The sequence below is a fragment of the Rattus norvegicus genome, chromosome 2 (genome assembly GCF_021556685.1).
Source record: "Rattus norvegicus strain SHRSP/BbbUtx chromosome 2, alternate assembly SHRSP_T2T, whole genome shotgun sequence".
NCBI classification, from domain to species: Eukaryota; Metazoa; Chordata; class Mammalia; order Rodentia; family Muridae; genus Rattus; species Rattus norvegicus.
Genome location: NC_141535.1, coordinates 46,875,313 through 46,902,940, shown reverse-complemented (window position 1 = coordinate 46,902,940; position 27,628 = coordinate 46,875,313). Strand labels below are relative to the sequence as shown.

Sequence of the window (27,628 nt, the reverse complement as noted above, 5' to 3'; positions counted from 1 at the left end):
AGTTGCTGAGCGTGGCATTGATTTTCCTATCTTCTAACTGTAGTCCCCTAGGTACCTGAGGTAGCAAGTGTGCGTCACCGTGTCTGTCAGTTCCAAGTTCTTTACCAAGCTTTCCCCCAAACCACACGTAAGTTATAAACAAGACACTGACCTTGTGGCAATCCGTGCATCCTGTTTTCAGCTCTCCCGTTTAAACTGGACATGTGTGTAGATGTGTGTGCGTGCACATGTGTTATGCTCTCTTGGACATGTGTGTACATGTGTGTGCGTGCATGTGTGTTATGCTCTATATATGTTGTTGCTATGTAGGTTTTTGTATCACAGGATGACAGTGAGGATCTTAAGTTGCCAGTTCATAGGCACCCCACCTCCCGCACTGCTCTCCTATCCCATCCCTGCCCTATAGCAGCCGCTAACTAATATGTCCTTGGTTAAGTGTTCCATAAATGGATGCATACAGCTTATCCTTCTGGAAACGCCACTGCACTCAGCAGAGCCAAGGGAGCCCAGCTCTATTGTCTGCTTTTGCTAAGAACTTTGCAGCCGTACTCTTTTCTCTTTGTCTTTTGTTCTTACATGGGGAAGCTGACGAGGACGCACACATTCTCCTTCCTCAACCACATGAACCCCATCCCCTAATCACCATAAAAAAATCTGAAGCTATTTCCTTTTCCCAACTTTCAAGCCATTTTGCGGTTTACTTGAGAAGCCTGTCCAGTTGTCTGCTGAGAACCATAAACCTTCCTCTTCCTTCCTGACAGAGGCAAGGCACCACCAAGCATGGGCATTTGAGCTAACCCGTATGTGGGAGACGAGCCTGCATTAGTAGGACGGCTGCAGGGTAGCTTGGCTCCCTGAGTTTCCAACCAAGCTGCTGCACATTTCAGTTCTGAGTGGATTTCGTGGTATGTGTAACCATTTGCCTGCGGAAGGACACTCTCTTCTCTTAGGGTTTTTAACATTTGCAATCAAAGCAGCTGAGAGCCTCCAGCACAGTTTTTGCTATTGTTGTTGTTTTGTTTTTATAAGAACATGGGGGTAAATAGGTAAGAGCACAGGTCCTCGACCACAGTGCCTTTTAAAATGCAGAGCCATCTAGTTGGCCTAATGTGTCTTTTTAAATGCATGTATTTTAATAAATCACAGTGCTATTTTACAGGGCAGCACAATTCATCTCCCCTTTGGTGATGGACGAGGGATTTGCTTCTCTGTTTCTCACCAGCATTTGGGCTGTGTTCTTTCTCTGTTTCAGTCTGTCTGAAGGCACATGTAATATCTCAGTTTAAGCCATCTTTCTCCAATGACTGATGGGATTGAAAACATCTTCATGTGCTTACTTGTCCTCTGTGTATCTTCTTCAGTAAACTCTTTATATTTTGAACCATGTTTTCTTGTCTCCCCTCCATGCAACTATGTTTTTTCCTTTCAGGTGCTGGACACTGAAGCTAGAGCATACTAAGTAAGCATCCAATCACTGAGCTGTGCCTTCAGCCGGAGCCAGGCTGTAACCTGTTTATGAATTTGCCAGTGCTCACTAGAATGTGGAAATAGTCTACACTGTTTAAATTCCCCTTGCTTGCTATGAAGTTGGTGTGGAAACAAGATCATTGAAGAAGGAGAAATTGCTGGTACGTGTGTGCAGATGTACTTGTTTATGAATGTAGCACACAATGTATACTTGCATATGAGTGTATTAATATTAATCTTAGTTCCCTTTATCCAAGTATGCAAGGATAATGACATTTTAAGTTCATCTGAATGACTCTTCTAAAGTAATGGGAAATTCAGACTCAGCCACTGGTGTCTACTTTCTGTTCTCCTACTTGTATAACAACCCCGGAGTCTTATTAAGTCCTGCAGCTTTTAAGGGAGGTCACTCTAGTCACCCAATGTGGGTCCATATTGTTTTCCATTAAAGCACTAGCCAGTGGTTAGCACCCAAGTGCTTCATATACTGGGCAGCTCAGCTGTAAATTCCCCATTCTTTAGAGAAGAGAGCCTTGAGGGAAGTTGGGAGGAGCCTGCTTCTCTGTAACCAAAAGCCTGTGAACTCTTACAGAATTCTCAGTGCATTGGAACTTATTGTCTTTATAGTAACATGCTGTAGCAGACCAATCCAAAATGGTAACCTGAAGTCGTAAGTGGCTATTTGGGTGCTTGAACTGTGGCTAGTACCAAAAGGAATTTAGCTTTATTTTCCTTTTGGGACAGGCTTTTACTATGTAGACCAGGCCTATTTCACAGGAACTCACCTGCCTCTGCCTCCCAAGTGCTGGGATTAAAGGCATGTGCCACGGTGCCTGTCTAGGAATTGATGTTTTAATTGCTCTGAATTTGAGGTTTAAGAGCAACTATTGCAATGAGCAGTACATCTCAGGGTGGGGACTGCCACATACCTGTTCGTAGATGTCCTTCTTTTTTGGTTCTCTGGTCAACTAGAAGGCATCTCTTTTCCTTTATTAAAATACATTCTATCTCTTAAGATAGGAATTATCGCTATGATGATATTAATTTCCAAAAGACTAAGATTCTCAAATCTATTGTTTGCTGCATTCTCCCAAACTACTTAAATGTCAAGGGGGAAGGCTACCAACATTAAACTGAGAAAAAGAAAAAGGAAAAAGAAAAGAAACAAGCACCAGTTAATAGTTTAAAACATCGGCACATTACAGTGATATAGGCTTAGTGTGTGCCAACCCTTCATATAAGCTTTCCTCTAGAGCAAGAGTAGTACTCTGCAGTTTGCCAAAACATTGACTAGCTCACATGGCTGACTATGCTGCTTCCTTGCTCTGGAAGCAGTCAGGCAAAGCTTGAGAAAGTGATCCAGTGGGACCTGAGGGTGGGTCACAGTTTGTTTTGTTGAATGCTCTACAAGGCAATGCAATGTGGTTTACAGACATTGCTTATGTCTTGGCCAAGAGCAGAGCTTCTGATAGTTTCTTTCTTGGTCATGTTTTTAAGCATGCATAGAAGAATATCCAAATGAGTCATTTGCATATGGTCACTTTGGTATATTATCAGAGTATATTAATTAGAATTGCTTTATAGTTAGCTTTTTATCTACTAATAGAAGAACTCAACCTTCAAGGCACATTAGCATTCTAAATTGCAGAGTGGGTAATGGGCAGACATTAATAGAGGAAAATTAATCCCTTGATAAAACTGATCTCAATACTTCAGCAGCTACCTTATCAGATGTACAAGCGTCTACATTGCCTGGTCTTTTCTTTGAAGAACAATTGAATTAACAGCTGTTGTGGTTGATTTCCAGGCCACCTTCTACTCTAATTCAGAATGAAATAGATGAATTATTGGAACCATCCTGTATATATCTGACTCCTTCAGATTTAGCCTTTCTTTTGTCTTCTACTTGAGGATGGTCCCATAACTTTTTTTCTTTCTGGGTGCTGAGAAGTCTCTAAGTCTCAGCCTGCTTTTCTTCTCTCGATTACAATTGCTTCCCCAGGCTTGTTATAAGTAAATGCATCTCGGTTAGTTTGTAATGTCTTTAGGCTACCCTCTGCCCATCCTCTAGTAGTCTTAAATCTAATGCCTTGGCCTCCCCAGTAGAACACACCACTCCTATGTTCCTCTCTAGACTTAGAGAGAACAGTTACCATTTCCTGACCGATGGCTTGGATCCTTCCATCCAAAACCCTGCGTGGTTTGCCTTCTGAATCCCCTGCAGGTTATTAACAGTGCAGCCCACTGTTATTTTCCAGTTACTCCTGGTAACTTAATTTTAGATTACTCCAAGTTTCTGAGATGTTGCTTTTAGACGATGATATTTTGTTTTAATTTTATGTACTTTTTAAGGGTATACTAACTCTATACAATAGCTTGGTGTTTTTGAACATTTTATGGCCACAAAGATCCATTCTGATTATAGGCCTCCCCTCTACATTACTCTCTCATTCCAGCTCTCTCCTCTCTGTTTTTTGTCCATTTCTCAAATAGTCCCTTTCTATTCTCTTGTCTTTCCTTTTCAAATCTAGATTACACGTTTGAAAGGAAACATGAGATATCAGTTTCTCCGAGTCTTGCTTATTCTGTCCAACATAGATGATCTCCATGTCTTTCATCTTCTTGAAAATGATGTATTTTTGTTCTTATTTATGGATGAATAACACTCCCAGAACATTTTCCTTATCTACTCATCTGTTGGGAGGTAGACTGATTCCACCTCTTGACTAATGTGAATATGTAAAAAACACAGCTGAGTAGCAATCTCTGTGGTAGGCTGACCTAGATCCCTCAGGGAATGTACCCAGGAGTGCCGTATCTGGATCATGATCTCGGTGGCTAGTGCTGTCAACTTGACAAATCTGGAGTCTCTTGGGAGGGAGACTTACTTTGAATGTGCCTGGAGGGTGTTACCTTGCTTATCTTAATTGCTGTGAGGAGATATGCCCACTGTGTGTGTCACCAGTTCCTGTCCTGGGCAGAGAATCCCGAATGTAAGAGTGAAGAAACTGAAGTGAGCACTTGTATGTATGCATTCATTCACTTCTCGCTGCTCTCAACCATGGCTGTGATGCACCCCGCTGCTTCAGTCCCTGCTGTGTTGACTTCCCCACAATGATGGATTGCACCCTGGAACTGTGAGCCAAGTAAACCATTTCTATCTTTAGTTGCTTTTGTCGGGGGTTTTTAATCATGGCAATCAGAAACAGAACTAAAACAGGAAGAGACACTTAGAGTCTTGGCTTAATAATTCCTCCATGGCTGTCATTTGCATAGGCCACCTCCGCGACAAGTCACAGGTTGAGACCCTCTAGAGTGGGTATTTGTGGGATCACTGCAGGTGGCATGCACTACGAGACAGGGTTTGAGTGTTGAAATGCCAGACTTTCGGGAGGATTGAACATAGCACACCTGAAGTCAGAAAACATGATCCATGACTGTCACAGTTCTCGGGGTGCTGTCACTCAAGAGCCTATGCCAACATGAGCAGTCTCCACAGAACATAGCCATAAATCCACACCATGAATGTCCGTGAAGGCCTCTTTCCTGAGCTGTGGAAGACTGAAGTTGGGTCACCTGTTCTGACTTGGAGTGCTCATGTCCAGTGCAAACTCCTCATGACATTCAGGCCTCTCACAGTGTGGCACCTGATCTTATGGGATCCAGGTGTCTGTATGGTTGACAGGTTTTCTAAGATTTTTATTTTTAGCTGGTTAATAACTAACTAGTTGACTGATAAAAAACTATTATGTAACTAGTCACGCTGATTATAAACCACATTTCGACTGCAGAAACATGGAAACACTGTGGAAATGCAGCATCACATTTTTCTAGAAAGCGTACTCAGAATTTAGCCAGGCCCTGGCTGCCCCAGGGGAAATGCCAGGATCTCTTTCTGTCCTGGGATGAGCCAATCAAAGCTATCTGATAGAAGAGTCTTTCCAAGGCCCTTCAAATGACATTGTGTTGGTTTTTATCTCCCAGTCTCAGATGTAAGTAAGCCTTTTCCCCCAAGTTCCTTAGAGACTAACATGATCTCTTCACATTGAGAGCTAAATATGGAGTCGCAGAATGGAGTAACGTACCCTGCCAAAGCGGCCTTCTAAGAAGTTCAGCAGCAAGGACAACCCACAGCAGTGCTTAGCCTCTGCTCTCCTTCGATGGACTCATGGGTCACGGGCTTCCTCCCCACCCTCCCGCTCTGAGCCTTCCCACAGATGCAGCCCTGAACCAGACAATTGCTTTCCTTTGAAGCACATAAAGTCCCGATGAACACAGCCATGTGAAGTCTCCAGTGTAGATAAATTTGTCACTAGCAGCTCTTACGTCTCCCATCCAGTTCCTTGGGGGAAAACAGCAAGGTAAACAGGCCTTTTGTTATTTTTCTAGAAAATAGTTCTTTGGAAAAAACATCACACATCCCTATCCCGCTCATCTCCCTGTCCCTTCATATCAGCCCTCTACCCTCGTACTCCCAACCCCCGAAAAGACAATAAAAAGCAAAAAATGGAAAGATAAACAAAACACTAAAAACATCTCGTTGTGGAAGCTGTAGTATGTGCGCCCCTCAGTACATCCTTTTGTCCACACTTCTTTACCTGCAAATGTTCATTGCAACGACTCCTTGGTCTGCTTCAAGCCCTCTGGCTTCTGCTATAGCATCTCTTGGATATCTCGTTGTTGCACTGCGTCATGGAGATCCTGCAGCAGGATCCCTTTCACACACTCTAGCAATTCATGGGTGAGGTAGATGTTGGGGTGGGCCAACTCAAAACCCTGAATCTTGGCCTGAGGGGTAGCTGAATTGATCCGCCCAGCAGCCCTCCCACACCCACGAAGGCAAAGTGAGATCTCCAGCACTACCCTGGCTCGCTCACCCAGTGCTGTGGCTGACAAGGGGGCGGGCAGGCTCTCCCTTGGTCCCATCCTCGCTCCCCTGAGCTTCTGCTACCAGGGCTGCGTCTACTGGGCTGCCCAGGTGAGGTGGCAGCCCTGACACTTGATACTCCAGTTGTGGCCCGCTCTCCAGAATGCCACAGCAGGTGAGGGGCAGGGCCAGCTTGTCACAGCTCTTGGACATCACCATGGTCCCAGGGGGCAACCCAGACCAGGGATGTCCACATGGTCTTCAGCGGCAATATCCCCACGGACATCGACCCAGACCCCTGCTGCTGCATGACCACGGACTCAGACGTGGTCCTCAGCAGTAGCGTGTGGCAGTACAGGCTACTCAAAACAGGCTGTGCTTCTCCACTCTCGAATCTCCATCTCTGTCTTCATAATGCTCAAACTGTTCCACTTCTCCTTCTCTGCCCTGTGCCCACCACATATTTAGACACTGTAGTGGCTCCAGCTATGGGTGGGCCAAGTTACTGCTGGGACTCTGAGTGTCTTCCTCGACCTGAACCTTGTCGTTTTGTCGTTGTGAATGTCTTTGAAGGCAAAACCGCCCATGGTTCCAGTCACTGGCTTCCTGAAGATGCCCTCCTCAAACCCCCCACAAAGATTCTGGGGGCAGAGATCTCAGGGACATAGAAAATAGGGTTCCCTCTCTCCAAAGTTCTAGTCTAGGAGACAAAAGTTTATCACAAACGAGCCCATGACACCCCACAGGAAAACTCAGAAGACATTGGTTCACATTCTGTCTTACTATTAATAGCTGTGACTCCAGTTGGGTTGAGTCTACCATGAGAAAAGAGAACTCATTCACGGAAGTGGAGGATCATGGGTAGCACTTCAGGGTTAGCGTCTGGATCCAGGTAAAGACAGCAATGGGAGAAACTTCGTCCAGTATGGCAGGCAGCCGCAGAGGACTGTTGGCTGGACTGTTATCTTAGAGATAATGTCTTAAACCTTCTTTACCTCTTAGTTAGTATATCATGCTCCACCTCACCACTGAGACAAGTTGCTTTCTCTGGCTTCTCAAATGGAATCGTGAGTGCTGCTTCTTCCCACGAGGCTGAAAATAAAATAATGTAAACCCACTTGGTGTCAGTTCCCCCTCTGGAATAGAGCGAATGAATGTAGGGTTGTAGAGAGAAGGGATGGAGGTCCACTCATCGCAGGAATGAGAACATCAAATGTTTGAAATTTGCACTGCTTCTCCAGGAGATTAATTCATACCACCACACAGAAACTTCTGGGGATGGAACACATCAGAAGAAACACCCTCACTTACAATTTAGAATATGTCTGAAGGATAATACGTCAACGGGCATGCATGCTAGTGGCTACCAAAGGACATAACATCTTATGTAACTCCCTCTTTAAGCAAAGCATTCTGAATTCAAATTCAGTGTCAAAAGAGCGAAACATCTCTTAATTTGCAACATGGTGGCCCACTGCCCATCGCGGTACAGATCCTAACCCTGAGTAGTGAAAGGGCTCGGGCCCAGATAAGTTTCAGTTAATTGGGCCACGATGGCAAATGATCTCAAACCTTCCAAGAAAAACAAATGAAGAAGTAGCAGAGATGAAAGGCCACCCCAAAGGTGATATAATTGTCTATAAAGCCATTGTTATGTAGGTGATTTTTAATGTCAGCCATTAAAATGTAACCAACTCTCCTGTGACAAGTGCTTTATGTGTCGGGGTGCAATAGACTTTGTATAACCCACTTGTTAAATTTCTGTTTTTCTAGATAAAGAGCAGAAGAAATGTTTTTCCTTCATTTGTCCTCACCTGTCTCATAGAATAAGGTACTTTTGGTCAGGGAAGCAGTTGTCACAGTCAAAAAGTCGGCCAAGGTACATTCACCGAGTAACAATGTCCTGGACAAATAGAGACTGATGTGGAAGCTTCCCAGAGGGAGAATGGGCTTCAGCCAGCAGCCTCAGTCGGCTTTATAGGAAATGAGTCAGGGGAATAAATATACCAATAGCACTTTCTCTTTTCCTCTGGCCAAATCCATCCAGAAGGAAGGGGCTGGGTAGCTCACTGCCGTCTCATCCTCCCAGACAGAGAGCAATGCAGACAGACAGCCTAGAGAACAAAAAGCAGACATCTGACATGAGAAGAGTGATGGCGCTCTACTTCCTGTTCTGCCAAAATGTGAGGCCAGGCGTACCATCTGCACACATCTGCCACCTCGGAGCAGCTTGCTGCCGTACCTACCCCTGCATAAGGGACTGTGTCCCCTCAAACAGGGCTCACAATTAAGAAATGGCCTTGAGTATCAGAAGACACACTGCGATTTTTAAGTGATGGGACAATTTTTAACAAAGGACACAGTGGAATTTTTAAACTCTGGTAAAGAACATAGACTTTTGAAGTTGAATTGCACGTATTGGCATCCTAAGATAGCTTTGAGTCTGTGGGCATGGGAGGTGAATGTTATGGTTTGAATGTGAGATGTCCTGTTAAGGTTCATGCGCTTAAACACTCTGGTCCTGAGTGTCTCGGGTGGGTCTGTTTTGGAAAGTTGTGGAACCTTTAAAAGGTGAAGCCTCACCAGAGGAAGTGAATCACTGGGCACAGGCCTTGAGATTTTATAATCACCCCCCACTTCCTGTCCATTTTAGGCTTCCTATTTTGTAATGGTGTGAGGCGAAGTGTCCTAGCTGCACACTTCTGTTACCATGGAGATGCCTGCAGCCATGCCTTTCCCAACAATAAGCTATGGCTCCTGTAAGTCAAAATTAAACTCTTCTACTTCTTGAAAACGAACAACAACCCCCCCCCCAATTGTCCTGAGGTAGGAGAAAAAGAGGTAGCCTGGGCACATCTGTAACCCTAGTGCTTGAGAGGCTGCAAGACAGTGTCTCAGGGCTGCATAGTGAGTTCTAGGCCAGTCAGGGACTCACGGGGAAACTCTCTTTAAAAAAGCTAGAAGTGGGTTAATGTGTTACCGGCTTGGGCACACATAATGACATAACACAACCTGTGTGGCTTTAGAAATAGAAATTTTATTTTTTCAGAGTTCTGGACGTTAGAAGAGCAGGACCCAGGTGTCAGTAGCCTTGGTTTGCCTTCCTGACTGTGTCTGCGGGTGGGTACCCCTCTATGAGCATGCACCCCTGAGATCCAGTCATACTGAATTGGGGCCTCACTCTTTTTTTATTACCTCATCGAATTAAAATTACCTTTTCCAAGGTCCTCGCTCCGGAGACAGTCGCATTGGAATTTGGAGAGAGGCTGTATATATAATTCAGTCCATAGGAACAGTTGGCTGGAGGGTTTATACCGCTAATGAGCTCTTTAAATACCCGCAGTGTGTAGGCAATTGGAGTAGCCCACAGAACTCCCCAAAGCTCCCCTTATTTTACTTGATTGCTACAACAATATTCCACCCAACCTCCTCTTCCTGGCACTGCATGTCTATTCCTGTCTATCTGTCTCCAGAGACCCCGAGACCCAGGCTCTGACCTTGGTCATTGATTTGCCGACACCCTATCCTGAGAACTTGACTCTAACCTGGCCCTTTGCTCAGTGCGGTGAGTAACGGAGTTCTTTCCGGCATCATGAAGTCACAGTCTCTGTTTCGAATCTGGGGAGTTTGATTTCTACCATTTGTCCTGAGTAGAGCTAGTAGGGATTTATTTGTGGGAGTTTTGATCTAGTGACGTAGTCGTGGGAAAACAGTTTTAAATGCCATTCTTAGTTGAGACTCGAGCTTACTTTTCTAAAATAGAAGTTAGCAGTCATCCATAGTAAATGCGTCTAACCCGGGGAAGTTCTAGGGAGGCAGGGAAAGGACACAGCATCCTGTGTTAAGAATCAGCAAGCAATTGTTATGCGACTTAACAGGGTCAATGAGAAAGAAATCAAGAACAACGCCACCGTTCAGAAAGAAAAGAAAAAAAGATGTAGAAGGTTCACCGGCTGTTCAGGTATCAGAGAAGGGATAATAGCAGAGACCTTCGGCTTCTCATTAAGTCATCCTCCTCATTCCCAATAAGAGGGGTGGGCTGAAGCCAGGCTGCTTGGGAGACAGGAGCTGCTTAGCGTAGCCTCTAATAAAACGCCTTGACCATGCTGCCTCAGAGGCTGTACACAGCTACTGTGCTAAGCTACTCATCCTGACTTTTACTGCATACCTTCCTTCCATTTCAATTGCTTGGGGTTTTTATAGGAAAAAAAATTGCCTGTGGGAATTTGACCCCTCCAACTGCCTGGTAATAATCTGACTTGAATAGCAAACACAGCATGGGTTGGTTCTGGGGCAAGCCAGAGAGCATTCTCAGGAGGCTATGGGAGGGGCTGCTCTGGGATGCACAGACAGCGAGAAATTTATCTCCGAAAAAATGACGCTATTTGTGAGAATTTGTGCTATTTATGTCATAGTGGGAAAACTTAGAAATGTCACTCATACCAAGGTTTGAAGCCAATTTGTTTAAAATAGCAGTCGGCTTTGATATAAAGGCTTTTACCATCAACCAGTGGGCGTATGGAGGTGCTGTTGAACATCTGTATCGAAATATAAATAAGTATCTTTTGAAGGAGGGTCTTCTAATGAATAAATCTAACGTGATTCACTAGCTCGAGCCACTGGAGTGCTAGGATGGCAGATGGAGAAGTCATGCTGTGTATATGCATAAAGTCAGAGGCCCAGCAGATCAGTTCTCTGTTCAGGGTACCGTGCACTATTTACCTGCATTATTTCATGTAATGTTGACAGTCATTTGGGAGGGAAGCATCTACAGAATTTGCAAATGAGAAAACTAGTTCTAAGGGACTGAGTGGCTCTGGAAATTCACATGACTTGTAAATGGTGATCTTATTCCACAGCCTGAGGCTTCATTCCAACTGCAGGACTTGATTTCGTTTTTAAAGTATTTCAGAGGGGTTGGGGATTTAGCTCAGTGGTAGAGCGCTTGCCTAGCAAGCGCAAGGCCCTGGGTTCGGTCCCCAGCTCCAAAAAAAAGAAAAAAGAAAAAATCAAAGTATTTCAGAGAGAGAGAGAGAGAGAGAGAGAGAGAGAGAGAGAGAGAGAGTGTTAGGTCCAGGAGTTGGTTCATTCTTTTTCCATCTTGTGGGTCCTAGGGACTGAACTCGGGTTATCAGCCTTGGCTGCTGGTTCCTTTAACAGCTGACCATTTGTCCAGCGCCTGCAGATGACAGTACTTTGAGGTTAAGCTATGTTTGAAGGAGATCAGAATAAGTCTGCTATGCTTTTGCTCAAGCTATAACTAGAATCTTGACTGTCCCCATAAAGGACTTAGTGTTAAAGTCGTAGTCCCTAGTCTATGACAGTGTTGGAAGGTGGAGGACTCTTTACATGGTGGGACTTCCTACAAGTTAGGAAACGGAGGACATGCCCTTGAAAGAGACCGTGGAGATCCGGCCGCTTCTCTCTCTTTTTGCTTCTTAGGACTCCAGGGGGCTCATGTTGCCCCATAATGTCCCACATACAACGATGCAATTGCCTCACAGGGACACAGCAACAGTGGCAGTTGATGGCATGAACCAAAATAAACCTCTGATACTATGAGCTAAAATAAACCTTTTCTATTTATAAATCGAGTATTTCAGGTATTTTGTTATAGTTCTGCAATGCTGACTAACATGGTTTGCTGACGTTCCATTGCCAATGCAAATAATCGCCTTTCTTAATCTCAGTGAAACCCACAAACATACGGGCATTGCTTTTGCTTCTCCCACTGTATTGCGTTTTACATTATAGTTGCAGGCTTACTCCATTTCTAGCAAGAGAATCCTTTCCTGATAGGTGACCTGGGAGTATCTAAGCTGAGGCCTAGGTTACATACCCTTGTTTTCAGGCATGTCTGGTGGCCAGCGAGGCAACAAGATTCACCCAGAAAGCATGAAGAATTCTTTGCTCAAATTTAGGTGGAGTAGAATTCTTGGGCACTGTTCTTTTTTTCACAACACCCTAGAGCACATGCCATCCACTGCAGAGATGAGGTATTGAAACTACGGCAGGGGCCTTTGTGTGGCTCTCAGTGATGGAGAGTTGTAGTGTCATTCCTCATTGCTATACTTAACTGACGGCACGTCTGGGACAAGAGGTCAGCACGGCTCTGAACAGGCAGGCAGGGAAGGACAGGCGGTCCACCTCAAATCTTCTGCGAGGCATCAGTTGGTCTCTAAGGTGACAAGGAGGGAGGACCTAGAAGGGACCACATGGAGGTGACAAGAAAAGATGGTGCTCTTTGTTCACCGAGTGTCATCTGTGTTCCCATATGCAGTTACACAGCCAGGAGTTCCTCAGGAGCTTAGGAGGACCCTGGGAGGCATCTCAAGACTTCCAACACATGACTGGGATTGGGATTTTAAGGCAGATAAATACTGTGATTTTTCTACCAGTGTGCTTTTGATGGGGAAACACAGACAAATCTAAATTTTGAAGGAAGAACCTCATTTTTAGCTTTTGAAGATTTGGAGGAGAAATATGCAAAGCCCAGTAAGGTTCTCTCCAACCTGAGCCTGGGGTGGGGCTTTCAAAGCCTTGGCTCTTCCAGATCTCCTCAGAGGCAATGTTCTTCCTCCCCATGCCTGGAACATTCAGTCAGAACTAACTACTTAGCCTAGGAAAGGAACAGAAAGATCCTTTTAGCCGAGTTATGAGTAAGCAGATCTTTAGAAATGTGCCCACTTCACTGTGAAGAATGTGGCTAGAGAGGACCACAGTGACATAGAAGATCACAGGCAGACAGAAGTCCACGGAGGAGCTGTTAATCTGAAATCTACACGTGTACCTGAATCCACACGTATCAGTCAGCATTTCTCTAAACCAAGCCAACCCAGAGATAAAGAACTCAAATGCAAGTTGGTTCTACCCATCACATGCTGTAGTACAGAGTAGCTACATATCATAACCTACATGCTGTGGTCCTCAGCAGAAGTATCCACGGTGATCACATTTCTTGATTTTCAAGTCATTTCCTATGTCTCTGCTTTATGGCTTTTCATGGCTCATTTGGAGAGACTCGGGCTCCAGTGTGCTGTTAGCAACCCACTGTCTTGGGACTTACTTGAACTCTTGCTCTTTCTAGGGATCAAATACCTCACAGAGGCTCCGTGAGCCAGGCATAATAAATGGATACAGCACGAGTGAACAAAAGAGAAAGCCAGGCCCCTGTTCTGTATACTCTGGAGAACCCTGTATACCCTGGAGCAATGCAGAGTCTACACGTTCCTTAGTTTACTACTTCGAGGATATTTTGAAGAGTTTTTTTTTTTTTTTTACTTCATAACCTCAAGGCCAATGTTTCAGAATTGAACTGCAACTGTGTTGTGCTGTAGCAAGAGATTCATGGATATTTCAGTTACTTCTTAGGCTGTTCAATTTCCTGTTTCATTGACCATCCTTGTCTACCCAGGAACTGCAAGGTTTTTCTAGTAATAGGAACTAAAACAGCAAGAATACTTCCCCTTGATCTTCGTTGAAGTCCCTCTGTCAGGAGGTAAGCAGAAGATACAACCACTGTCTGAATTAGATTCTCACTCCTTACAGCCCATTATGGCTTTACAAAGAGAGGTCCACAGGAAGCCTGAAATAGGCTTTACAGAAAGCAGGGACGTGGCTGTAATTGGGCTTTAGTCCCAGGGAGTTTAGCTTAAGATTTAGGTGAATACAGCCCTGAGTTAAACTCATAGGCTGGAAAGGAGTGTGAGTTGGGGTTTTAGTCTCCACATGTACCGTACCTCAAGTGCCCCTCAGCTGCATGGGATAGGTTTTTCACTCTGTGTGGCATGTTCATGAGCAAGTTTCCATATACCCACAGTCTAGGGTCAGGAAAAGTCTATATCAATTCAGCAAGATTCCGTTGAGTTCTGTTACCTAATTGTTAACAAACAAATGAATCAGCAGTCATTAAGTCAGAGATGAATTTCATGGGCAGTGTGTAAAGGACATGTGCCAGTGTCTTCTCCTTGTCATTGTATCGTCTTTATGTTTTGCCATGGAATTATGACATTGGAAAATCGATGCACCCTTAAGGTCTTCCAAGGGAAGGGAATTTATGAGTGTTTTGTTAAGGGACTGTCTGTCAACTTGGACTCATCAATGTTTCTTCCCTTCTCTACCTGTTTTCTGTTTAGACATCACTGCCTTAGTCTGGCCGTCACCACATATGGCCTGGCCTATAACAGTGGCTGTATCTGGGTCTCCAATCTCTCCTCCAAGCAGCTGCTCCAGGGAAAATGAGAGCACAAGTCTGACCATGTTCTTTTCCTGGCCACGTTGGTCCCTGCCCAGGCTTCTTGCTCAGTGAGACACACTCCTCCAGTTTGACAGTGAAGATGTGTCACAGTTTTCAGAATAAGCCAGGCATCTAACAGCTAATGGCTCTGTGGGGAGGCCCAAGAGATAACCAGTGTTGACCAGAGAGCGGTAACTCAGAGGTTGTTGCAAAGTATGTATCCATCCCCTCCCCAACCCCATTCTTTCTCTTCCATGTAATTCCTTTGCCCCTTTGTCTCAACCTGTTCTCCCTCTACTTAGATGGATGAGTATGTGGGGTTTATGTCTCTTCCTGAGTTGCTCACTTGCTGCTGTACCCTGAGTTGATTTCCTTAGCCCATCTGGGTTACCTACACTGAAGACTTTCTGATCTTGGAGGAGCAACCAGTCTACGGTTTCCAACATGGCCCCTGGGGCTAGTCATTTCTTCTTCAATGGTGGTGGATTGCCTGCACACTTCTTCATATTCCACTACTCTCAAATACTCACTTGAAAGTGTTTGTTTTTTTGTCTTTTCCCCCCACACCCACCTCCTGAGACTTGCATATTGGTTCTCGGGAAAGTCTATTCACAGTACCTCGGTGTCCTCGTCTCTCGGGCGGTCATCGTATGTATTTGTGGCTGTGTTTTCCTACCTTCCTATCCTATGCAACAGATGTTACAAGATGGTAAGCAAGAGATTCTTTAGATGTACATTTAAAATTCCATCTTCCACTTTTTCTATCCTTTTGGATTTTGATGCTGTTTGTGTAGAGAATAAGAAAGAATTTAAAGATAGTCAAAATAAGACATTTCTGTCTTACTTAGGATTTCTATTGCTGTGATAAAGCACCATGACCAAAAGTAACTTTGGGAGGAAAGGGTTTATTTTATCTTATATCTTGTAATCTGTGATACAAGGACAGGAAATCAAGGCAGACACCTAGATGCAGAACTGTTTACAGAAGCTGTGGCAGAGTGATACTTGCTCCTCATGGCTTGTTTTCATATACGCTCAAGGACCACCTGCCTTGGGGAAGCACCACCCATCAATTATTAATCAAGAAAATACCCCACTGGCTTGCCAATAGGTGAACCTGATGGGAGAGTTTTTCTCAATTGAGGTTCCCTGTTCTCAAATGACTAGATTGTGTCAAGTTGACAAAAGAACTGACCAGGATAATTTATAATAATTTAATAAACCAAGGGACAATTGAATTCTAATCATGGTCAAATCAACCATGACATGATTATTATAAGCCATTTGGTAGATTGCTACTTTTGCTTCTAAGGAATCTCTTTCCTGTTGAAGCCAGGGAATAATTTATTCAAAACATGGATTAAGGGTTTATTACATATTTTCCACAGTAAAGAACATATTGCTTTACTATCCGAGTTACAGAAAACTTGGCTCTCTCTGAAGAGTTTTTAAACACTTCATTCCCCTCGTAAAGTAGAGATAAAATGTTAGCACATCTGAGATAATTATTGAATGTGAGATCAAGGACTGAATAGCCCCAAGATCACTCCCAGCTGAGAGTGACCCTCATGTTAAACTGTCTTTTAAGACCAAGTAAGCTGACATTTATTAAACTCTTATCATATTAAATATATTACAAGTATTATTTTACTTAATACTTAAGGAAATTCCTGAAGTTGAGGTGTATTTTCACATTATAAGCACGAAGAAGACAGTGACGCCCAGGGTGGTAGAATCCAGGAATGAGCAGCCAGAGTGAAATGCAGAGAATGGTTTTAAATTCTGTTTGCTTCATCTCTTGTCCACAGGACACTAGGCAGCATGGGATATCCATATGAGGAATCAACGCTGCAAATGGATGGTTGACAGATATGCCCCAACGTTGTTGGGGTTCACGACCCCCCCAAACCTGTACCACATGGGAAGATTGATGCAAGAGACTAGATTACCTTTCCCTCCAAAGGCAAATTTACACAACCCGTATATGATAGCTTCAGGTCTTAGCAACAGGAAATACTATTGGTTGCTGTGTCTTGGGAAGAGGGGAGCAGAGAAGGACAGGCCTTGGATGACCCTTGAGAGAGTCTTTCTGGAACTTCTCATCTTGAAAACGGCCCCGTATCTCAGGGGAAAATAATTACTATTTCCGCTCTGGATCTATCAACTTTCCTGAATGCAAAGTTCAGCTTCTAAATTATCCTTGAATTTAGGACTTTATAGACTCTGGGAAGACATCTCAGCAACATTTAGTACAGGAAGCAGGGCTCAGACTATATTTTTGCTGCTGGACAGTCAATGTTGATTGTCTGGTTTCTAAGACATTCAGCGATCATGGGCAAAGAATTCTATCACCTACAAGGGCAAAGTTATTCTGAGAAAGCTATGGAAATCCAAGGCAGAACAAAACAACTTTTCCCCCTAAGGAGATCTGAACTTAGGTTTTGATGAAAATAAGGCCTTTCCAGTGACATCATTGTTTGTCTCTTCATGCTATCTCTTTTGGAGATAGTTCCGGGTTTATCCCCAGCCAAAACTAACAGCTGGACCTCTTTTCAGAATGTAAAAAGCCGTGCTTTTATTTAGTCTTGAGAAATCTCCCGTTAAGGGTGTTTCATGGGGACTTTGTTGAGCATCCGGCCTAGAGTAGGAAAACAAATCCAGGATGACTTTCTAGATAATCTGCCATCAAAGGGTCGAAGTTCACATCCCTGAGACAGGACATTGGTCCATTGGCTGTTTCGCTTAGAACTCCCTTAAGCGAGGCTCTGCATTCAATAACTGGTTAATTGCTTTTCACCTTTCTTCCTGTCAATAAGTAAATGGTAGGCAGTAGAGCCCATGCAGCCGAGCTCATGCTCCTTGACACAAAGTTATTAAAGTGAGCAACTTCTTCTGAGCACCTAATATGTGGAAGCCTCTATTCTGGACGACACAGTAAATGTCAGATGTTTGAAATGATCTGCTTTTCCAGATGAGTTTGAGGAGATGCAAGCATGTACAAACATCTAAGCAACCTTCAGCAAACCTTTAACTGAAGGATCCACTAGAAGGGCTGGGGTAGCTATATAATTTAGTGGAGTGCTTTCCTCACATGCACAAGGCCATGTATTGATCCTCACCACTGCATAAGCCAGGCATGGTGACGGCTGTGATCTCAACATTTGGGAGATGGACACAGGAGGGTCAGAAACTCAAAGTCTTCTTCAACTAAAGAGCTATTTCTAGGATAGCCTGGGCTATATGAGACTCTGTCTCATTAAAACAGTAGTAACAAGATCTCTGTAAAAGCAAATTTAAAGAAAACCATTGTAAGGAAGTCAGGAGGTAGAATATTAGATGAAAGGAATTTGAATTGTATGCAAAATTATTGGCAATAATTCCCTATCTAGATTTGAGGATCCAAGAATAAGCATGATTAATTTATACATGTGATTGGGACAAGGACCCCATTTACTATAGCCACTGTGTGTAAACTCATTGTATCCAAAACTCACGATGAAATTTTATCCCAATGTGAGGTGCTGAGAGCCTTACATCAGTAACAACCAAGTGGGACTTTTAAGACATGATTAGATTATGAAGGTTTTGCTCTCAAGAATGGATTATTTGTTCAGAAGTTTATAGATATATACATGTATAAAACAAATGGGTTTACTTGAGTATGAGTGTTATAAAATTGAATTTTGCTCTATTGCTTGTATGTGTCCTTCTTAAACAGTGTCCTGTACCATCAGTACCTACACAGTCCTGAGTAGAAAGGAAACCATCACTGATAAAGCTCCTAGACCCTAGTGTCCCAGTCTCTAGAACCATGAGCTGAATAAGACTTTGTCCTTTATAAATCACCTAGTCTGTGGCATTGAGCTATAAAAACAGAACATAGACTAAGACACATTCATTGTCTATGAGTGCCGCTGTCTGGATGTTTCAGCTCTACTATAATAGACCCAGGACAGATTCTACTGTACATTGAGCCTCATTGACAAAGAGATCCTTCTTGCCCCCTTTCCTCCCATCTTTCTGCTGCATAGAAATGAATTAAATAGGGATTCTAAGGAGGCTGGCATGTCCTTGGACCTGCTAAAAGACGGATTTATAAGGAGATTGAGAGATTGCTATTGGTCTTAGAAAGATACTGGCCACTAGTCCACTGTGACCCACCCCCCTGGATCCCCTTTTTTTGTGGAGTCCTGTGCTCAAACTCTGTCTCCTTCTCTACCACTTGGGCCCTGTTATGCTCAGTGTGGCTTCCCTGAGATGTAAGAGGTCCAGCCAGTGAATCCAGACAAAATAATGTCCTTGGCAGAGATGCCAGTCGGAGTTTTGGAAAACAGAGGAAGTCTAGCAGATAACTCACTTCCTCTGAAGGAACTGGGGGAATTTTTATTGACCACAGAGAATTGTTGGCACCAGCAGGGGATGGAAATCAGACCTGGGTTTCCACTTGACTGTATATCCTGGCAGACTTGATAGGGAACCACACCAGGCAGGGTGACTAAAGGGAGCAGCGGCCTGTGAGGTCCCCCTCTCTATAGAGTTTCTAGAAAGCCAGCTGAGCCCTTGAGAAGAGAGTCGAGCCACACATATAGGGAACTATGGACTCCACATCAGAAAGGCCTGCTTTAGATGAGGGATGAACACATGCTGACCAACAGTTCAACCAGCACCATTTGTTGAAAATGCTGGGGGTTTTTCCTACTGGATGGTTTTAGCTCCTTTGTCAAAGATCAAGTGATCATAGGTGTGTGGGTTCATTTCTGGGTCTTCAATTCTATTCACTGGTCTACTTGTCTGTCTCTGTACCAATACTATACAGGTGTTTGTTTGTTTGTTTGTTTGTTTGTTTTATCACTATTGCTCTGTAATACATCTTGAGGTCAGGGATAGTGATTCCCCCAGAAATTCTTTTTATTGTTGAGAATAGTTTTTGCTATACTGGGTTTTTTGTTATTCCAAATGAATTTGCAAATGTTCATTCCAACTCTATGAAGAATTGAGTTGGGATTTTGATGGTGATTGCATTGAATCTGTAGATTGCTTTTGGCAAGATGGCCATTTTTACAATATTAATCTGCTAATCCATGAGCATGTGAGGTCTATCCATCTTCTGAGAGATCTTCAATTTCTTCCTTCAGAGATTTGAAGTTCTTGCCATACAGATCTTTTACTTGTTTGGTTAGAGTCACACCAAGATATTTTATTTGGGACTATTGTAAAGGGAGTCATTTCCCTAATTTCTTTCTCAGCCTGTTTATCCTTTGAGTAGAGGAAGGCTACTGATTTGTTTGAGCTAATTTTATTTCCAGCCACTTTGCTGAAGTTGTTTATCAGCTGTAGGATTTCCCTGGTGGAATTTTGGGGGTTACTTAAGTATACTATCATACTATCATCTGCAAATAGTGACTCAGAATATTGGACACAGTACTACCTGAGGATGCAACTATGCCACTCCTGAGCATATACCCAAAAGATTCTCCAACATATAACCAGGACACATGCTCCACCATGTTCATAACAGTCTTATTTATAATAGCCAGAACCTGGAAAGAACCCAGATGCCCTTCAACAGAGGAATACACATTCTCTGTATCCATTTACACAATGGAGTACTACTCAGCTATTAAAAACAATGACTTCATGAAATTCATAGGCAAATGGGTGGAACTTGAAAATATCATCCTGAATGAGGTAACCCAATCACAAAAGAACACACATGGTATGCACTCACTGATAAGTGGATATTAGCCCAAAAGCTTGGAATACCCAAGATGCAATTCACCGACCACATGAAGCTTAAGCAGAAGGAAGACCAATGTGTGAATGCTTCAGTCTTTCTTAGAAGGGGGAACATATTCACAGGAGGAAACATGGAGACAAAATATGGAGCAGAGACAAAGGCAAAGGCCATCCAGACTGTCCCTCCTGGGGATCCATCCCATATGCAGATACCCAGACACTACTGTGGATGCTAAGAAGTGCTTGCTGACAGTGATATAGCTGTCTCCTGAGTTGCTCTGCCAGAGTCTGACAAACACAGAGAGGGATGCTCACAGCCAACCATTGGACTGAGCATAGGGTCCCCAATGGAAGAGTAAGAGAAAGGACTGAAGGAGCTGAAGGGATTTGCAGCCCCATAGGAAGAACAATATCAACCAGAGCTCCCAGAGCTCCCAGGGACTAAACCACCAACCAAAGAGTACACATGGAGGAACCCATGGCTCTAGCTCCTTATGTAGCAGAGGCTGGCCTTGTCATCAATGGGAAGAGAGGCCCTTGTTCCTGTGAAGGCTTGATGCCCCAGGGTAGGAAAATGCCAGAGTGGGGAGGCAGGAGTAGGTAGGTGGTTAGGGAGCACCCTCATAGAAGCAGGGGGAGGGAGCATGAGATAAGGGGTTTCTAGAGTGGAAACCTGGAAAGGGGCTAATATTTGAAATGTAAAAAATAAAATATCTACTAAAAATTATGGGGCTGGGGATTTAGCTCAGTGGTAGAGCACTTACCTAGGAAGCGCAAGGCCCTGGGTTCGGTCCCCAGCTCCGAAAAAAAGAACCAAAAAAAAAAAATTAAAAATACATTGTATGAAATTCTCAAAGAGCAATAAAAATATTGCTTTTTGAAAAAGAAAATACAGGTTATATTCATCTAGACCCTAGGTATATTGGCAATATTCCTCCCAAAATAGTAGTGTTTGATACCAGAATCATACAGTTTGTTAGACAGGAAAAGATTCCTGGTCTCCATCATAGACCAGGTGAGCCTGAGTAGTGGAGGAGCCTAAGAATTTGCATAGTTTACCAAATGTGCCTTCGTGAGCCATCTTGCCATAAGTTGTAATCAGAGGGACCAAAAAGCTTGTGCTTCACCTTGCAAGGGGTTGGCGACTTTATAGAGGACTTCAATATAACTCAAGATGTTCAAAACCATACTGAGGTCCAGAAAAGGAGACACTTAGATGGTTTAGAAACTCCAGTAGAATCTCATACAAGATGCTGACCTTCCCAAGCAGGATAGAATTGGATAATTGGTAAAAATGGAACCACGGTTTGTCTGGAGTTGTGGATAAGACTTTGCAAAGGGAATAGACTCCAGGAACCAGTTATACATGGGACGGAGTGGTTGTCCTCTGATTTTACCCCTGTCCCAGTTGAATCCAGTCCTCTGATCCTATTTGAACTGAAGGTTGAATACTTTGTGACATTGGGACTTTGGCCAAGTTACTTAGTACCTCTTCGGAGCCCAATAGTGAGTAGAGTAATAATAACTCACCCACCATGGGTACTGCAATCACTGAGAGATGTGCTGCCTGACTTCTGAGCACCTAGAACCTTCCTGGTGATCCTCTGGAGACGACCACCTTCACCATGAAAAACGCCCTTTCGATTGGAATATGCATTTAACTGCACAGGGTAGGACAGCATTTTCCGAGGCCCTACCTGTGCAAAGGCTCAGAGCGAAGGAGACCCTGAGCTGTCACAGAGCTTAACAACCTGTGAGAAGAGACTCATTTATGCATAGTTCACCCATCCAAAGCACTATGTGGAGGTAAGGGACAGTGCACAATCCAAAATGGCCACTCTGTGCGGTCAAGGGAAAAGTTTCTCCCAAACTGCCAGGGATGCCTTTCCAGACAGCAGAGAGGAGAGGGGGACAAATCTGCAGGGCTCTAAGGGAATAGGAACTTGGGAGGCAGTGAGCGGAAATCAAGCCTTGAAGTTTATAACAAATACTTGGAGTAGAGATTGAGAGAGCTAGAGGCTATCTAGAACCCTAATATATATCTGCATATATATGTAGATAGGCACTACAAACATGTGTTAGTAGAGAACCTATATCCCTCTTGCTAGAGATAAGGAGAATTATTACTTTTGACAAGTGAGAACCGGTTTTACAATTCCTAGGGAATACTGGCTTTTGTCTAACTGCTAGAATTCAGGAAAAGGGAATTTCCTCTGGACTTGACATGGTCAGTGAGGCAGGTATCTGTCTAGCAGTGCACGCAATCATACAACCCTTTCTGTTTTGCATTCACAGTTGGAATCCCATCTGAATCTGATAACAGCCCACTGCAAAGGGGGCTGTACTTAGTCAACAGGTTCTCCCTGTAGCTGTCTGTAGAGTATTCTTTGGAGCTCCTTGGCTGCCAGTGAGGGTAAGAAGTGGAAGGATTTAAGAGCATCTATTCCAGCTTGTACACATCTTCTCCAGTTAGAATTAAGCAGGTATTTAGCAGTTTGTGCCAGATGGTCGGTCCCTTACAGAGATGGCAGATTTTCCGAGTCCAGCCAGAACCTGCAGTCTTCTTTCCCTTTCAAAATGGAGTCTCCTGAGTTAATACACAGCCCGAGAAACTAGATTTATAGACTATGGAGTCATAGAGTACAGCATACATAGCCTGCTCTCAACAGAGTCTCCCACTAAACCCGATGCTCACTGGTTGGACAGTCTGTCTGGTTGGTGTCCTTTGGGTAACATTCCTCCATGACACCCCTTGGCCCCAGACCTAGGGTTACAGATGTGTGCCACCACACCCAGCTTCATCGCTTATGTGCATTTGGGATATAAACTTAGGGGCCCAATCTGGAGAGGCAGGTGCTTTCTCTAATCATCTCCTCTGATACTGAAATTTGCAATTTTAAAGCAGCCCCAAACTGATCTTATAATAATTCATTTCTGATCTTTGAGTTCAGAGCACCCTTTCCCTCTTTACTAGTAGACATAAACACAACTTGTGTTTCCTAAATTCTCGAAAGGTATTTGTGTTGACCTGGGGTGGGCATTTGGTACAGAATATCACCACCACAGTGCCTATGGCAGGCGTAATTCTTCATTATTGTTGATCACAATATAGTGTTATCCCAAGTACAAGAAGGACTTTTGCATCCCTTATCTCAGAAATCTTAGTCCTGGAATGTGAAGTAGATTCAAGTCTGGGCAATCCAGAGAGTGGCTCCTTGATTTGAATGAGACAGAGCCTGCAGGGTTGAGTCTAAGGTCTCGACCTTTGGGTCTAAGGTCAGCAGTTACTGTTTCCTTTTGGCTATGTCAGGTCCAAATAAACCTGGAACAAGTCTCACTCAGTACCTGTGGCTCCTCCCACATTTCTCACCCCGCCCTCTACCCTAAACCACTCCCTCCCAGGGGTGGAGTTCAGCTTCTCTTCCCCCAGCTTCTCTTTCCTATATAAACTCCACCATTTTGGCTACTTGCCTTCTTGGTTCCCATTCGTTCTCATGGCCTCTTGGCTCCTGGTTCCCTCTTGCCCTGTCTCCTCTCTTTCCCTATCATGCCTCCCCATCCCCATGGCCTGGTTCAGTCTACTGGCCTGCCTCAGTCTGGACTGTTCCAGATGTCTCTGACTGTTCTCTTCCTCGTATCGACAATAAACCTCCTCAACCATACTTCATTATTTTTTCCCCATCCAGACTGTGCCCCTGACCCTAGGGGTCTCCAATTTTAGGCTATCCACCATTCCCTGCCTGCCCTGTAAGACCCCCTGGTCCTCTCTGGAGTTCATCATGGGCAAAATGTTGGTTTAGACTTCATCTTGAAAACGCCAGCTTTGTGGTAAAAAGTGGAAATAAAAGAAAATGTATCCAGTCAAAAACACTAGAAAATAAACCACCTTTCTGTGGCACCTACTAGGCTCTCTGCCAAGTTTCGGTCTCTGTCTGAGTCTTCTGCCCTGGGTCTAGCACATTTCCTGTGATTCTCTTTCTTTGCTATTTGTCTTGTTTATTAAGGTGACCTTGTCACACTGGTCTGGGTAGGCCAGTCAACTGCCAACTCTTTTTTTTTTTTTTTTTTTTTTGGTTCTTTTTTTCGGAGCTGGGGATCGAACCCAGGGCCTTGCACTTCCTAGGTAAGCGCTCTACCACTGAGCTAAATCCCCAGCCCCAACTGCCAACTCTTTTAGAAATTGAAAATAACTTCAACAATGGATGAAGTGGGATGCAGAGTAAATGCTATGGTGCTCAGCCCAGACCTCCTTGTTTGGAAAGACACTCATATCCCCAGTATTGGAAATTACGGGAGATGAAGTGCTGGTCTGGGTCTCCCTTGGCTAATGACCTCTCCTTTTCTCAAAGACATGTCCTGCCTCCCGACAGCCAATGATTGTTGTAAGTGCAAAGTGGTGGGTGGGAAACTTAAATCATGACCTGTTTGGAATCCATTGTAGTCTCTGCTGCTACAGCTCATTCCCTAGATTGACCCGGATTTCCTCACCTCCTTACTGGTATTTCCTAGTGAGCCTCCTGTGTGCCAGCTTTTGAGACTGTCTCCCAGGCTCTATCTGGTCAATGGCAGGGATGGCCCACTCAAGGGTTTATGAACTCTGCACATACACTTGGCTGTCCACTAGAAATTCTCAACAATGTTTGAACACTGGCTCCCACATTCTCATCTTACTCTGGGCCCTCCAATGATGGCCCTAGTCCTAGTGACAGCACTCGGGATAAAACTCACCTGGAACATCTCAGGCAGGAAAGAGTTGCTATCCCTTGCATCCCGCAGGAATGAGCACGCTGATTCAACAGCCGTCTATCAGTCAGAGGAAAGCCCAGAACTTTCTATCCACCCCTGACTGACTGAGCCAGATGCTGGCTCTGCAGCAGGGGCTTAGCTGGGTGGCTCAGTCCTCCCGACTTCCTGACTTCTGGCCTAAGGAACACCCAGCCACAGCCCTGCTTAGTTTAAGAAGTTTTCCAGGGTGGCTCATTCGGGAGCACACGGTCCTCCCACCTCCCTTCCCCCAGCAGTCACACTCAGAGGCCACACTGAACCGGATACCAGCTTTCACTTGTTAACATTCAAAATGAAACAATGCTTGCCTGCCAGATAATTAGGCACATGACATTTTGATGCGGTCTTCTTGGTACAGCCACTTTAACAATAGAACATTTTGTCATGGAAAGTTAAGTTTGGCAATAAAACTTTCAGTGTGTGGGGGTGGTGGTGTCTTGATAAAACACAAAACTAAAGATTCATCACATTTTTCCCTAAGCATTTGACAAAGCAATGAGGAAACACGTGCATGGTTTACACTAAACCACGCTCAATCAATACCGTCCCCATCCTCCGATCTGTTTTTGTTCTCAACCTCAATTCTTTCTCAGTAAGGTATGTTTTTTTATTAAATATTGAGCATTTCAATGATGCATACAGTGAATGTATTTTAATATTTACCTTTGTTTCTCCACATAACTCCTCCCAGATCCAGTCCCCAAGACCCCTTCAAACTTTATGACCCCTTCCCCCCCATAACTCACTGACTTTTGTTGCCTATCTACTCATAGGCAACTTCCCTTTCTGCAGCAGTTACACTCAGAGTCTACCCTGAACTGGATGAGATATGTGGATGTGCAGTCCCTGAGTAAAGCGTGGTTGGCCTACCAGGAGCCACACTCTTAAAAAAAAAAAAAAACCAATTCAATTCTCCCTACCTTAGTAGCTGTCAACTGTTCATGGTTCCTTAGCTGGGGGTGGGGGCTAGAGAATCCCTGCCCTCTCCCATGTCCAACGACAGTTCTGACTTGTAGGCTTATATCATGTGTCAATAAGCTGTCGGTTACGTGACGAAATACTTGATAAAGTCAAACTATAGAGAGGAAAATTTTATCTTGGTTCATGGTTTCAGAGGTTTCCAGTCATCATCCATTGGCCCCACTGCTTTTGGATTTGTGCTGAGGCAGCATAGCATAAGGAACACACGGTAGAAGAAAGGATTCCCCTAATGGCCATGGGAAACCAAGAGAGAAGAGGTGGCTAGGGTCTTAATGTCTCTTGCAAGAGCATGTATACAATGATTTAACTCCCTCTTAATAAGAAACACCTCCTACAAGTTCTCCCACCTCCTGGCAGTACCAAGGGATGGGAAGAAGCCTTCGAGATGTGGCCTTTGGAGGAGATTTAAGACCCAGATGACGCTGCATCCAAAATTGCATTAAAAAAATAACCTGCTGCTTGCTTATAACTAAGGGAAATAAATGTAAATAGACAGTGGTGTGTATTTTCAATTGGTAGAAATAATCGCAAACATAAACACCCTACAACTATTAACTCAGCCTTCACAGAGGCACAGAGAGGCTAAGTGAACGTGACTTTATTACACAAATACACGGGCTCCAAATCAATCAGTCCCTGTTCCTTTTTAACCACTACACCATCTGTCCTTGTGTCCTGACTGAATACACTATGGGTACATTACAAATTATCTTAAGCCTACAGTTGAAGATAGACTAATGAAAAGAAATAGCCAACTATACTCATTGATCAAAGGTCCTCACCAACATATTCAACTGTAATCCAGTGTGGAAGAGTGGATGTGTGGCATTCAGAAATAAGTATTTATTCTACCTGGAAAATAATCTGAGCAGAACATCTAAGAGAAAGAACCATCATAGAAGTACTTGCCTATCTGAGAACTGAGGCGAGAATTCTGAGAATTTTGAACCTGAAAAAAAGAACATAAAACAGAACCATTGGCACATTTCAAAGTTCAGTTTCTCATGGGTTTCTTATGGTTAATCACAAATAAGATATCATCTATAAATCTCTTCTACAATTGAATAAGTGTTCGCGTCAGAATTCACTTCCACCAAATGTCCCTTGAGTTGGAAGAGTGGGTTTTCAGATATTTCACTAGTGCTGGATTTCTTGAAGGAAACTTTCTAATAATATAGACCTCTCCAGATAATATCAACATTAGGGTTGAGAGGAGGGTGGGTAGACTAGCTTCAGTGACAGGTGGTAAGACAGGGAGAGATGGAAAATTAATAAAACAACGTGATCTCTAACAGACTTCAATACAAATAACAGTTAAAGAGGAAATGTGTTAACTTTAATAATCTAAAAATGGCCTGTGATTTTGCCCTTTCTAAAGGGTCACAAGCTGGTCAAACTCAGTTCTTAGGAGAAGATGGAGACCCCTGTGTTCAAGACAGTGATGTTGTCCCCTATCACAGCATAGCATGTAGCCCAAGCTTCATATTCCCACCTATCTCCATTGCTCCTCAAGTCTCACAGGTGTGGTGACTTTCCCAGTAGATGCTGTGCATAGA

General features: G+C 43.9%; 1 long non-coding RNA gene across 2 annotated transcripts; it reads left to right on the top strand.

Moving 5' to 3' along the window:
* The first annotated feature begins 750 nt into the window (after nt 1–750).
* On the top strand, nt 751–18,261 carry LOC120100712 (uncharacterized). 2 transcript variants are annotated; one of them, XR_015673977.1, is made up of 5 exons: nt 751–905; nt 1,430–1,628; nt 13,422–13,832; nt 14,470–14,783; nt 16,379–18,260. It is a non-coding gene; the product is annotated as an uncharacterized LOC120100712 (long non-coding RNA). The 2 variants fall into 2 exon arrangements; XR_015673982.1 differs by lacking the exons at nt 751–905; nt 1,430–1,628 and adding an exon at nt 9,964–10,295 and having other exon boundaries at nt 16,379–18,261.
* Nucleotides 18,262–27,628: the final 9,367 nt, after the last annotated feature.